This window comes from Scyliorhinus canicula, chromosome 3, assembly GCF_902713615.1.
Source record: "Scyliorhinus canicula chromosome 3, sScyCan1.1, whole genome shotgun sequence".
NCBI classification, from domain to species: domain Eukaryota; kingdom Metazoa; phylum Chordata; class Chondrichthyes; order Carcharhiniformes; family Scyliorhinidae; genus Scyliorhinus; species Scyliorhinus canicula.
The window spans coordinates 135,424,913-135,439,096 of record NC_052148.1 but is presented as its reverse complement, the minus strand read 5'-3'; the positions used below and the strand labels follow the sequence as shown (position 1 = coordinate 135,439,096).

The 14,184-nt window shown below is 46.4% G+C and overlaps 1 protein-coding gene across 2 annotated transcripts in view; it reads left to right on the top strand.

The window, feature by feature from the left end:
• Positions 1-14,184, top strand: part of LOC119962983 (kelch-like protein 5) — a 174,029-nt gene that overhangs the window by 35,986 nt on the left and 123,859 nt on the right. For both annotated transcript variants that reach the window (XM_038791406.1, XM_038791405.1), the window contains exon 2: positions 13,933-14,008. The gene's annotated coding sequence lies outside the window, so the exon portion shown is untranslated. The remainder of the gene's footprint in view (positions 1-13,932; positions 14,009-14,184) is intronic.

The window sequence follows — 14,184 nt, the reverse complement described above, 5'->3', positions numbered from 1 at the left end:
CCCCCCCCCACTTTCAGTCTCCTGCCCCATCGCTTTCAGTCTCCCCCCTTTCAGCCTCCCTCCCTTGCAGTCTCCCCCTCTTTCATTCTCCCCTCCCTTTCAATCTCCACCCATTTCAGTTTCCCCCCCGATCAGTCTCCCCCCCTTTTAGTCCCCCCTCCTTTTAGTCCCCCCTTTTCAGTCTCCCCTTTATCTCTACCCTTCCAGTTTCTCCCTCCCTTTCACTTCCACCACCACCCCCCCCCCCCCCACCCCAGTTCCCTTTCCACCCTTCATCCCCACATGCTTCATACCCTCCCCTACATGGGCATTGGCCCTGAACCTTGGCATTGCCAAACTGGCATTTGAGCAATGCCCCGGTACGCTGATAGTGCCAACCTTGCCGTGCCGCAATGCCAAATTGATGCTGCCTTGGTGCCAGCCCAGTCCCCAGCCACCCAGTGGGCTCCAATGGCCTCAGAGTCCCCCGGCCTGACCATCATGTTTGGGCTCCATTTCTGGAGACCAGTACTAATTTGTTTTGGTGTGGAGTCTGATCGGTGTGACTGATAACTAGCAGGAGACTGCAGCCTCAATAGGGCTGAGCATATTTAAGTAAGCTGAATGACTCAGTTAAATATACTTATCTGGATCACGGCCTGCGATGTTTGTACATGCAATATATATTTAAATCTATGATTCATTTGGAATTAATTTGAATGTTGATAATATTCGCTGGAGTTTAAAAGAGTAAGAGGAGACTTGTAAATTCCTGAGGGGACTTGACAGGGTGGATTTGGAGAGGATGTTTCCTCTAGTGGTAGAATCTGTAACTAGGGGTCACTTTTAAATTTCGAGTATCCAATTAATTTTTTTTTGTTTCAATTAAGGGACAATTTAGCGTGGCCAATCCACCTATCCTGCACATCTTTTTTTGGGGTTGTGGGGGTGAAACCCACGCAAACACGGGGAGAATGTGCAAACATCACACGGACAGTGACCCAGAGCCGGGATCGAACCTGGGACGTCAGAGCCGTGAGGCAGCAGTGCTAACCACTGCGCCACCATGCTGCCCAACTAGGGGTCACTTATTAAAAATAAGGAGCCATCCATTAAAGACAAAGAAGAGGAGAAATATTTTCTCTCAAAGGGTCATGAAACTTTATAATTGTCTTCTTCAAAAGGCAGTAGAAGCAGGGGACAGGATTCACCCCTACCCAGTGGGGCCGGGGGTCCTGGCGGGACAAAGTGGCGTGAACCACTCCGGCGTCGGGCCGCCCCAAAAGTGCGGAATCCTCCGCACCTTCAGGGGCTAGGCCCACCCCGGAGTGGTTGGTGCCCCACTGGCCGGCGGGAAAGGGGCTTGGCGCCATGCCAACCGACGCCGAAGGGCCTCCGTCAGCCGGCGCATGTGCGGGAGCAGCAGCGCATGCTGGCATCATCCCCGCGCATGCGCAGAGGGATTCACTTCTGCACCAGGAATGGCGGAGCACCACGGCCTCGGTGCAGAATAATAGAGTGCCCCCACAGCACAGGTCCGCCCGCGGATCGGTGGGCCCCGACCGCAGGCCAGGCCACCGTGGGGGCACCTCCCCGGGCCAGATCCCCCTGCCCCCCCCCAAGAACCCTGGAGCCCGCCCGCGCCGCCAGGTCCCGCTGGTAAGGGACCTACTCTAATTTACGCCGTTACAATCAGATCTTATTAAATGGCATAGCAGGTTCAAGGGGCCGAATAGCCTACTTCTCATTTGTATGTTAACATGATGAAATAATGCAGGCCAGATTTTGCTCCCTTGATGAAATGTTGTTGCTGCAGATTATGAGTTTGTTGAAGCTCATTTAAATGTTTGAAATTAATTACATCTTTGCATATTTGTTAACGGGTTTCATGAATCAATTGTCATCTAATCCAGATCTTAATTTTAATCAAAAATATTCTTATTTTTTAATTCAAATTCATGTCCGACATGTGAAAATTCTGAAGACAGTGCCTCAGTGGAAATGAAATACGGATGGTTTAGATTTCCTCTGATTGCATTCTGGTTACTACATTTCAATAAAATTCCTTTGGGTGCTATTTTAATACAGTCCTTAAGTGATCTAAAATAGTCGGTTGTTAAAAGTTGCTCGCAACAATTAAACCTGTAGTAGTTTTGTAGCTTAACGGGTAACTTCCTCCTGCTAGTTTGTACACTAATTTCTAATCTTTTCCTCATCCCATTCCTTTAGGTTCCCTCTGTAATCTTGGGTGCGATTGAACTAAATGGGAACAATGTCCCATAGCGAGTGTGTTTAGCCGTTTCCCAACACTCGCAGCAGCGAGCAACACAAGGCGATAAAACCCAACTTATGTTGGATAAGGGGCCTCAACGAGGAACGGGCGGCCAATGTCTCTTTTTGTGCATTGAGGAGCTCTGCTCGCCAGAACTCCTCAGGCATCCCTACCTCTGAGACACCCGAAGCAACCCCCGACCCCGCCCCAAGTCCCAACACACTATCAGAGGGTCCCCACCCCCACACATCCCCAACACCTGTGCAGGCCCGGTTACACCCTCGGAAAAAATGCCAGCATGGCACTTTGGCAGTGCCAACTTGGCACCCTGACAGTGCCCCTGCCAGGTGGAAGTGCCACTTGGGCATCTTGGCAGTGACAGGCTGGTACACAGGCAGCACAGCCAGAGTGCCAGACTGGCAGTGTCAGGTGCTCAAGTGGCACCAACATTGCCAGGGTGCCACCCTGCCCAAAGGGCATGCACAAGGGGGTCTACAATCCCCTAGGAGACTCCAATGAGCGCCGTACTGTCTGGTCCCCGATTCTGGAGACCGGTACTGAACAACGCTTGCCTGAGGTCTCCGAGGCAAGGGAGATTGATCCCACGCCTCGGGTAACTCTGGAATCTGTAGCATCTACCTGAAAAGCATTTCTATAGCCATTTTCAGAAACATAACTTCCTTCGAATCCAGAGACTAACTGTCTCGCTTTAATATGCAGATTTGCTAAAAGTGATCCCGCCCACAATGGGTAGGATTTACATTGCAACATCCGATCTCGCAAGGCGTTGTGAGCCCGGTAGATTCTGGGAGCGGGGTCTCCCGCTTCTATCAGCCACGCTGTGCAGGCACAGTGTGGCCAATACTTCGCGCCCCTTGTTTTAAAAAAAAATTATACATTGTAAAATTTAATGTTTGTAATCACATTATGTCAACGTTACCTCCTGTTTAAATTTTATATTCCTGTAATTGATCATAAACTAGCTTGGAGTACTTTATTTTTCTTTCATCTAGTTTCTTACCTGAATTTCCAATTGGATGAACATTGAATGATGTTCTGTAATGTGCATTTTCTCTTTATAATAAGATTATGTATACTTTTCACATGACTTCAAACTTAAAGTTTGAGATCACTTGGTATTTATGCTGAAAAATTAGCATTCCCAATCATTGGCTTGAGTCTTGGAGGGAAAGTAATCATTTTTCTGGAAGGCACTACTGATCTTTAATGCATTTTTGTTGTCACTTTAAACGCAAGTGATTTTTAAAAATAAATTTAGAGTACCCAATTCTTTTTTTTCCAATTAAGAGACAATTTAGCGTGGCCAATCCACCTATCTGCACATGTTTGGGTTGTGGGGGTGAGACCCACGCAAACACAGGGAGAATGTAAGTGATTTTTTTCTAATTCTAGGAGAAAAATCAGTTCCAGCTGTAGCACCTACCATAAAAAAGCATTTCTGTAGCCATTTTGAAAAACATAACTTCCTTCGAATCCAGTTTTCAACAATCGTTTTTATCATTATGAATAAGTAAACATTTCTGATTTTTGTCAGAGAGTGGAATTGTATAGAAGCCCCTCGAGCCATATGACCCACATTGAGTGTATAAGGTGAATATTACATGTTTCACAATTGTATAAAGGCACCTCAGAGTGCAACTTGATCCATGTAGGCAACTTAAATATCTTTGCACCATTTGTAATGACCATATTGAAATGTCTGTAATGTTTCTTTGACTGTATTGAAGCACATCAGGGTGCAGCATGGTGTCTGTCAAAAGCCGGAATATTATTTCACTTTGTGTGATGGCCACTTTGAAATGTTTGCAATGTTCTTTTGGATATTTAACGAATGTAGTATATTTTTGCAAAACAAAAAGTCTATATTTCTGACTTTTGTTTAATTTTAATGAGTTTGTGCCATTTATGGCTCTGTTTTGAAAATTCTAGCCACGATTTTGAACCGTGATAAAATCTGGCATGAGGTTAGTCGGGCAGATTTTGTGCTTGTTTGGTTTTGCTGCTGGTCCTGGCAAATCTTTCATGGTCAGACTAATTTGAGTAGTTTCAACAGCATTCCCATGTTTATTGGCAAGCCTGTCTCCGACAGGGAAGGAAATTAATCGTGAGGGCATCAGGACCTACATCAACGAAGGAGGGTTGGCTTCCTTCAGGGCAGCTGAAGACATTTTATTTGTGAATTTCCTGAACAAAAGGATTTAAATTTTAATCCACTACCCAGCACAGCAGCACTGTAGTGACAGGAATGCTCTGATATTTCTAGTACCAGTCTTGCTACAGTTTTAATGACAGGAAATGCATTGTATAATTTTTCCCATGATTAACGTGTTAACACATCTCCCCTTTAATTTGCAGTATAATCTTTCTTTTGGGATTTTGAGCAGTTGGAATAGCTACAAGTGAGGGGCGGGATTCTCCCCTACCCGGCGGGGCGGGGGGTCCCGGCGTAGGGGAGTGGCGCCAACCACTCCGGCGTCGGGTCTCCCCAAAGGTGCGGAATTCACCGCACCTTTGGGGGCTAGGCCCGCGCCGGAGCGGTTGGCACCACGTCGACTGGCGCGAAAACCGGCACCAGCGGCCTTTCACGCCCGGCGCCGGGGCTGGCCGAAAGGCCTTCGCTGGTTTGCGCATGCACCGGTGATGACATGCGCGCTGGGCGATTCTCTTCCGCTTCCGCCATGGCGGAGGCCGTGGCGGTGGCAGAAGAGAAAGAGTGCCCCCATGGCACTGGCCTGCCGGCCGATCGGTGGGCCCCGATTGCGGGCCTGGCCACCGTGGAGGCACCCCCCCCCGGGGTCCGATCGCCCCGCGCCCCCCCCCCCCAGGACCCCGGGGGCCCGCTCGCGCCGCCGATCCCGCCGCCACCAGAGGTGGTTCAAACCTCGGTGGCGGGAGAGGCCTCCCAGCGGCGGGACTTCGGCCCATCGCGGGCCAGAGAATCGCCGCAGGGGCCTCGCCGCTCGACGTGGCGCGATTCCCGCCCCCGCCAATTCCCGGGTGGTGGAGAATTTCTGCCACGGCGGGGGCGGGATTTTCGGCAGCCCCGGGTCGGAGAATTTCGCCCCTGATGTCTGATAACTAATGTGAACCCATCCACTTTTAAAATTTTATCGGTGTGCAATGATGTCCAAAGATGTAGGTTAGGTGGATTGGCTGTGCTAAAATTGCCCCTTAGTGTCCAAAGATATGCGGTTAGTTGGGGTTACAGAATAGGGTGGGAGAGTGGGCCTAGGTAGCATGCCCTTTCAGAGGGTCAGTGCAGACCCGATGGGCCAAATGGCCTCCTTCTGCACTGTAGGGATTCTATGATTCTATGAAACATGTAAAAATTATTTATATAAACAGGTGTCAACCTTCCCGCTAACAGGTGTCAACCTTCCCGCTCCTACCGCTAAGGGGGATTCAGTTCAGGGTAGTTTCGAGGGTGGGTCGGAGAAGGGAGCGTCTCTGACATTTACAAGGAACTTATGGGGTCAGAGGAGATGCAGACCGAGGAGCTGAAGCGCAAGTGGGAGGAGGAGCTGGGAGCAGAGATAGAGGATGGTCTATGGGCAGACACATTGAGTGGACTCAACGCGTCCGCAACATGTGCCAGGCTCAGCCTGATACAATTTAAGGTTGTTCACCGGGCTCACATGACAGTAACCCAGTTGAGCAGATTCTTTGGGGTGGAAGACAGGTGTGCAGAATGTGCAGCGGACCAGTGAACCATGTCCACATGGTCTGCTCATGTCCGAAGCTTAGCGGATTTTGGCAGGGGTTTGCAGACGTCATGTCCACGGTGTTAAAAACAAGGGTGGCACCGAGTCCAGAGGTGGCGATTTTCGGGGTGTCAGAAGACCCGGGAATCCAGGAGGAGAAAGAGATAGACGTTCTGGCCTTTGCTTCCCTGGTAGCCCGGAGATGGATATTATTAGCTTGGAGGGACTCAAAGCCCCCAAAGTCGGAGACCTGGCTGTCGGACATGGCTAGCTTTCTCTGTTTGGAGAAAATCAAGTTCGCCTTGAGAGGGTCAATGTTAGGGTTCATCCGGAGATGCAACCGTTCGTCGACTTCTTCGCGGAAAATTAATCGTCAGCAGAAGGGGGTGGGGGGGGGGGGGGGGGTTAGTTTAGCTTAGAGTAGTGGGTTAATAAAGGTGTGACCTATAAGGAAGGGAGACGGCTTTTGCACGATGTTTATAGTTTCATATGTATTGTTTATTTTGTTGTTGTTATAATACCAAAAATACCTCAATAAAATGTTCATTAAAAAATGATTTATATAAAGGCTTAATTTCTTCATTCTTTGCACAATAACATGAATTATCATTGTCCCTTGAGTTGTTTATATGTGTCTTAAGAAAGGAATGTACTCAATAACCTTAATGGTTTTCTGATTTCCGAAAACATTCTCAATTTGTGGTATTAGCAGTGCTTGAGTTATTTATAAATTATAGCGATTGGTAATTGAGCAGTTATTTGACCTAAGAAGACATATTGTCAAATTGATTTGGGAAATTTTTTTAAATGCATTGATTTCATGAAGGTATAGTATATTATGCATGTTGTCAATGAATGATTTCCACTTCGTCTTGTAATTTTGCGCAAATAAATCAACAACTATATTAAGGCCACAGCTGGTGTGCAGTTTGGGGTTCTACACTAGACAGGATGATGCTCGTTTGGTGAGTTGGTGCAGACATGTAAAAAAATATATACTTTTTTCCAAACACAGTAAATAAATCACACAAACAATAAAAGATGCAGCCAAATTACAAACAGTTTGTCAATTTTCCCCATTTTCTTGCCTTAACTAACACAACACCCCCACCCCCTACCCGCTGACAATGAACAAAACCTTGAGTAGAGACAGAAACAGCCTCCTTCTCACATAAAATCCTTCTTCTCATCCTCTAAGAGTGAACTTAATTTTCTCCAATTGTACAAACTCTGCCATATCCCCCAGCCACGCAAACACCTCCATCCAAATAGAATTCGCCGTCGGGTGACCATAGTGGCAAAGGCTCTCCTCCAGTAGCTCCAGCAGCTCTTAAACTCTGAAGATTGTCGCTAAAGGACAGTGCGCCATCCTCATTCCCACGATCTCCAACAGTGTCTTGAAGATAAATCAAATCAAGATCGATGACCAGAATCCCCCTAGCTTAGGGCATGGCCAAAACATATGGATATGACTCGCAGGCCCCCTTGCACACCCTTCGCATTTGTTCTCAACCTCAGGGAAGAACATGCTCATGCGAGCCTGAGTCATATGGGTCCTATGCGCTATCTTAAACTGTACCAGGCTCATCCTGGCACAGGGTGATATTGAATTTACCCGGTGCCTAATTTCACTCCAGGTACCACCCCCTCCCACCCTCCAAAGTTCTATCCCCAGCTCCACCTCCCACTTCCATCTTACCTCCTCCACTGCCGCCTTCTCCGTTTCCAGCAACCACCCATAAATATCCACAATCCTCCCTTCCCCCAACTCATCCTGAGTTTGCAACTTATCCAGTAGAGTATACTTTGGCATGATTCCCGCATATTGGGGCCAGTACTGACAAGCCCCCAACTCCAACGTGCCGCCTAACCTGGTCCATACCTTGAGAGATGACACCATAACTGGGCTGTCGGTATGCCTACTTGGGGAGAACGGGAGGGGAGCCAATGCCAAGGCCCGTGAGCGTGCCCCCACACAGGAGGCGCTCTACCTGTACCCATTCCAACCTCCCCTCCCTCTAACACTGTTGCACCATCTCCACATTTGCAGCCCAATAATAAACAGCAGGTTTTGGAGCACCAGGCCCTCCACCCGCCATCCCCTCTGCAGAAAGGCCCTCCAAATCCTGGGCATTTTGCCTGTCCATACAAATTCCGAGATTAATTTTTTGACCCTCCGAAACAACACCATTGTAAGAAATATCGGAAGGCACTGGAAAGCAAATAAAAACCTCAGGGAATATTCATCTTCATGGTCTGTACCCTCCCCGCTAAGGACAGTGGCACGGCATCTCATCTTTTTGGACCCCCTTTTACCCCTTCTACCAAACCGGTCAAGTTTCACTTCTGCATTGTGGCCCAGTCATGGGCCACCTGAATTCCCAGATACCGAAGCCTTGTTTTGGCCAGCTTGAATGGCAGGGCTCCCAAATTAATACTCCTCCCCTGGGTGTTCACCGGGAATACCTCACTCTTTGCCACATCCAATTTATACCCAGAAAAGGCAGCAAATTTCCCTTGTAGGTCCATTATGTTCCCCATACAGTCCAGTGGGTTTGAAACATGTAACATCAGATTAGCTGCGTACACTGACACCTTGTGCTGCATACCTCCCCTTTTGATACCCCTACACTCTCTTGACGCCCAGAGTGCAATAGCCAAAGGCTCAATAGCCAACGCTGTCTTGTGCCCCTATGTAGCTGAAAATATCCTGAACTCATCGTGTTCGTCCTCACCTCACACTTGCCGTGGGGACGGCATATAGCACTCGCACCCACAAAATGAACGTTGACCCAAACCCAAACCGCTCCAGGTCTCAAATAAAGCCTTCTCTGCGTCCATTGATATGATAACTTCTGGCATTCTTCCCCTAGACAGAATTATCACATTCAACAGTCGCCTAATATTACTCGATAACTGCCGATCCTCAACAAAACCAGTCTGATCCTCACTGATCACCTTCTTTTTTTTAAAATATAATTTTTATTGGAATTTTTACAGAAAATATTAAACATAACGACAAACAATGAAATGCAACAAAATAACCCATAATAACTGTAACACCCCCAGACCGTATCGACGCATGTATCACATCCCCCACCCCCCCAACCCCAATGAACAACAAAAGAACTTAAAAATAAATTTAAATTAAATAAACAAACATAGTCATCGTCCGCCCCCCCTCCCCACCTTTTCCCTCCCCCTTCCCCCCCTCCCCCCCGGGTTGCTGCTGCTACTGTCCCCGTACCCTATCGTTGAGCCAGAAAGTCTAGAAAAGGTTGCCACCGCCTAAAGAACCCTTGTACCGACCCTCTCAGGGCGAATTTGACCTTCTCTAGCTTAATGAAACCCGCCATGTCATTGATCCAGGTCTCCACGCTTGGGGGCCTCGCATCCTTCCATTGTAGCAAGATCCTTCGCCGCTCACAGATTACCTTCGGCACACACCCATCCAGCCACCTCGCCAGCATCTTAGCCCGGCAGCTTCACATCGGTGTTTGAGCCGGTGCAGACATGGTGGGCCAAATGGCCTCTTTTTGTGATGTAACGATTCTGTGATTCAACGATTAGGCAATTGAGAGAGTACAGCTAAGTATAAGGCAACACAAATACCAAGAACAACTTAATAATTTGGGCTGTTTTGCTTAGAACCGAGGTGATTACAGATGATTTGACAGAGATGTTTTAAAATTATGAAGGAATGGAACAAGATGGATTGAAACAAATATATTCTAGAGGTTGTGGATCTGCAACAAAGGAGTATAATTGTAAGGTTTTGGACTGAGAACAGGAGAAACATTTTTTTACACAGAGGATTGCGAGGCTGTGATGTGCAGTCCCAGAGTTGGTGATTGAAAGCAGAAATCCTGTCAACATTTAAGTATAGGTTAGATTGATGGTTCAAGAAAAGGAGAATAAAGGGATTTGGGAACAGACAGACAGCTAGGATTAGAGCTACTGCTTGTGTGGAAGATAAACAGATTGATGGAGTGGAATTACTTGTTTCTGTGTCATAGTTTCTATGTAATTCTATTTAACAAGACTCCAAGGTTATTGCATCCAATGTTACTTTAATGTTACTTTAAAAAAAACAATGAACATTAGGAAATGTGTTTATTTTTAAACATTTCAACCTGATGCATAAGTGTAATTAGGAGCACTAAGCTTGATTTACGATTGTGGCTAGAATTTGTGTCCGTTTATTGTGTACAATTTGATCTGTGAAATTGTGTGGGACAGAGCTGATTATAATACTTAATGAGGAAAAATATTCCTGTGAATAGAAAGTTTTCACAGGATTTGATTTGATGTTTCCCTTAGGTGCATTCTGAGCACTTTTTCTTTTATGAAAAAGTGTTAATTGATTCAAAATAGATATGCAGTCATGCAATGGCAAACTAAAGACCACTATAATGAATTGCTAACTTTATGGTTGTCAGCACTTTACTACGTTTAAGTGTTGCCGTCTCGACTTTCTGCCACACTCCTGATTTTCAGTAGATTGAGGATGGCAGAGGCAGAAAGCTGTACCAGCTTTGCTGTGTGCCCACCATCTTCGTCTTCTGGGAGTGGATCCTGTCAGAGAATGTGTGTGGGCCTGTTGTTCATGAATGCATTTGATTAAGAGAGTGAAACACAGACACTGCTATGTATTGCCCAGCATTCAAAAGACCAAAGAGGAAGCCTCAGGGCTTCAAAACAAGGAGCTTATACCAGCGTGCTCTATCTAAATGGTGTACGATTCCCCCAGCAAACATTTTAAGAGGATTATTTTTTTTCCCGACTGTTAGGCAGCTGCTTCTTTCTCCTGCTCTCACAAGTTTCCACGCTGCCATAGATGCTGGCATTTGGAAAACCTGAGCCTATTTCTTGATACGGTGGCTAAAACATCCTTTGTCATTGAATATTTAAGATGGCATCCTGAAACCATAATCCTGCAGTATTTTCTTTGTTTGATTTATGGCTTCTTTTCTTCTTGAAGTAATATTGTGTTTCAGACACACTCTGCAACCAGGAGGTTTCATTTTAGATCCACTTGGATTTTGGTACATAGGTGATTGGAAACGTAAGATGCCCTAGGTTTGACTCAACGGTAATGTCAAAGAAATATCTGAAAAAAGATCTATAAACAAGGTTCCTTGGCTATTTTATGTCAAAGATGACCGCAATTAGCCTTTCAGAGTTTAGAATCATAGGCCTAAATTTCACACTCCCCTGTCAATGGGTTTTTAGACAATGGGTGGGAAGGGAGTGTGAAATTCATAGTTCATAGAATCCCTACAGTGTAGAAGGAGGCCATTTGGCCAATCGAGTCTGGACCGGCCCTTAGAAAGAGCACCCCACTTAAGCCCACAACTCCTATCCCTGTAACCAAGTACCCCCATCTAACCTTTTGGACACTAAGGTGCAATTTAGCACAGCCAATCCACCTGACCTGCACTTCTTTAGACTGTGGGAGGAAACCGGAACAACAGGAGGAAACCCACACACATATGGGGAGAAAGTGCAAACTCCACACTGTCATCCGAGGCCAGTATTGAACCCGGGTCCCTGGAGCTGTGAGGCAGCAGTACGAACCACTGTGCCGCCGTGCCGCCCAACAGAATTCCCTCTGGATTCCCGCTCACTCCGACCTCTCAGCAATTTTACACTAGCGTGGACAAAGCCTCGGATAGGACCCCTGCACATGCCCCATTTGAGGCCCTCAATTTGTAGACTGCCGGGAGGATTTACCTGGTATCGAGGAGGCCCTAAAATGAATGGGCTTCTACCTCAGGCAGGGAAGGGCGGGGTGCCTCCATCAGAAACTGGCAGTGCCACTGGGAGTGTTGGCCATTGCTGGTACTGCACTGTGGCCCTGGCAGAGGATCAGCGATGGAGCCTCAGGGATAAGGTAAGTGGGTCTGGTACAGGAAATCCCTGGGAAGGGGGAAGAGGGGTTTAGTATTTAGGGCTGGCAAGGTCTTCACCCATGGGAGTGGGGCCATGCCTCCGGCAGGTATCCATTAGACATAGGCTGTCCAAGTAGGAAGCCCTCCCTTACCAGACAGCAGGCACACCCTCCAGGTTTTACCTAGTGGGTTGCCCATATGTCAGGGCCTCACTTGTTAAATAGCAGCAGCGGGATGAGACCTTCAAGTGGCCACGTAAGGGCCTCAATTGGCCTCTGGGCAGAAAGGCTGTCCTCGGGCTATTATTCCATTATTCCGCTTCCACTGGTGGTATCCACTAATGGAATCAGGAAGGCTGCCTGCCTGATCACATGGTCTTCCCAGCCTCTGAAACAGTCTCTGGGATGTGGTAGGAGCATTAAATTCCACCCTAATATTCCATGAATCTGCTTCCACTAGTGCTTCTGCTATAGTACTAACACCATTCAGCATCCACATAATTCTCCTAGCCTCCTTTCCTGTTCCTTTGGTGACTGTGCTCTTCTGCCCTCTGTGTTTCTAAGATTGCCACTTGCCAATTTTCCTCTTTTGTACTTTAATTTGGGAATTGATTTTATATTAACTTCTACTTCATCTGAGCCGCCTAGCAATTTCTTAATTATGAATAAATAATCATAGTCGAAATCCATTAAGTGGAATTCCAGTTGAATACTTCGGGTTGGGGGCAGGGTCAAGGGAAATGCCGATTCGCGGGAACCATAGATTTGAGCCAGGGAAGTGGGATGGAAATTTCCGGAGATGGGAGGAGAAAGGAATTAGGACACTAAAAGATTTGTTTCTTAGGGGACGGTTTGCAGGGTTGAAGGAGCTGGGAGCAAAGTATGGGCTGGAGCAGGGGGAAATATTTAGATACATGCAGGTTCGAGATTTTGTCAGAAAGGAGATACACAGAGCTTCCAAGGAGAGCTGGCTTCCACATTGCTGGAGGGGCTGACGACGGGGATTGGAGAAGGGGTAGTATCGGCAGTTTAGGGGGCTACTTTGCAGGAGGCTCTTTGAGGGGGTAGAACGTGTGTGTGAACCACATTCATATGTTTTGGTCCTGTCCAAAGCTGGAGGATTACTGGAAGGAGTTGTTTAGGGTAATCTCTGAAGTGGTGCACGTGAAACTGGACCCGGGCCCTCGGGAGGCCATATTCGGGTGTCGGACCAGCCAGGGTTGGAAATGGGTGCGGAGGCAGATGTTGTAGCCTTTGCCTCATTGATCGCCCGAAGGCGGATACTGTTAGGGTGGAGATCAACCTCTCCACCCTGTGCCCTGGCATGGCGGGGGACATGCTGGAATTCTTAACGCTTCAAAAGGTCAAATTTGAACTGAGGGGAAGGATGGAGGGGTTCTACAATTCATGGGCGTTATTCATTATGCACTTTTGAGAATTGGATCACATCGAACATTAGGGGGGTGGGGCTGGGAGGGTTGGGGGGAGGGGGACTGTATGTGTTAATGGTGACTATGGGTGATTCCTGATTCCTTTTTGTCATTTGTTTATGTTAACATGCGGGCTAATGACTGGGGTTTGCTGGGAGGATGGGATCGTTGTTATTGATATGAGGATTGACATTACATTTGTTACTGATTATTGTTTATTGTTGGGTGTAAATCTGGGAGAAAATGTGAAAAAGGAGGAGAATAAAAATAAAAAATAAAAAAATTACCAGTTGAATGCCTTTTATGTGAGATATTGGAAAAATCAGAACATCATTGAAAAGTTAAGGTGAAACAGATGGGATTTTGGCTGCTTGCAGATGTTTTCAAAGTTATTTGATGATAAGGGAAGTTTCTAAAATGGATAAAGACTGGCTTTGGAAGTAGCTAAGTATATTTCTGTTGTATTTGATACCTTTAATTCTTGTAGTGATATGAATGTGTTACTATTTTTCAGATATTTAGTTTCTGCAGGATTCTGTCATTGAATAACACTCAAGTTATCATTACTTAAAGTTGTGAATCATGCAAAAGTAATTGTATAATATTGTGAGATTTCATGTGAAACCTTCTGTTTTTCAGAGTGACTAAGGCGATTGCACAGGTTCTGTATGCATTTTCTCAAATCAGCTGTAAGAAATTAAAAACCTGAATGTCGGTAAGTGATCTTAATTCCATCTAATATTTTTGTACTCCTGGTGTTATTGCATATTTTGTAAGGACAATTGTTTATTATTTCAAATAGATATGCAGATTCACTGCAGAATTCTCTTAAGAACATTAACAAAATCTAATTTTTTTGATAAGTTCAAAGGAATATCAAATTTGACCTTC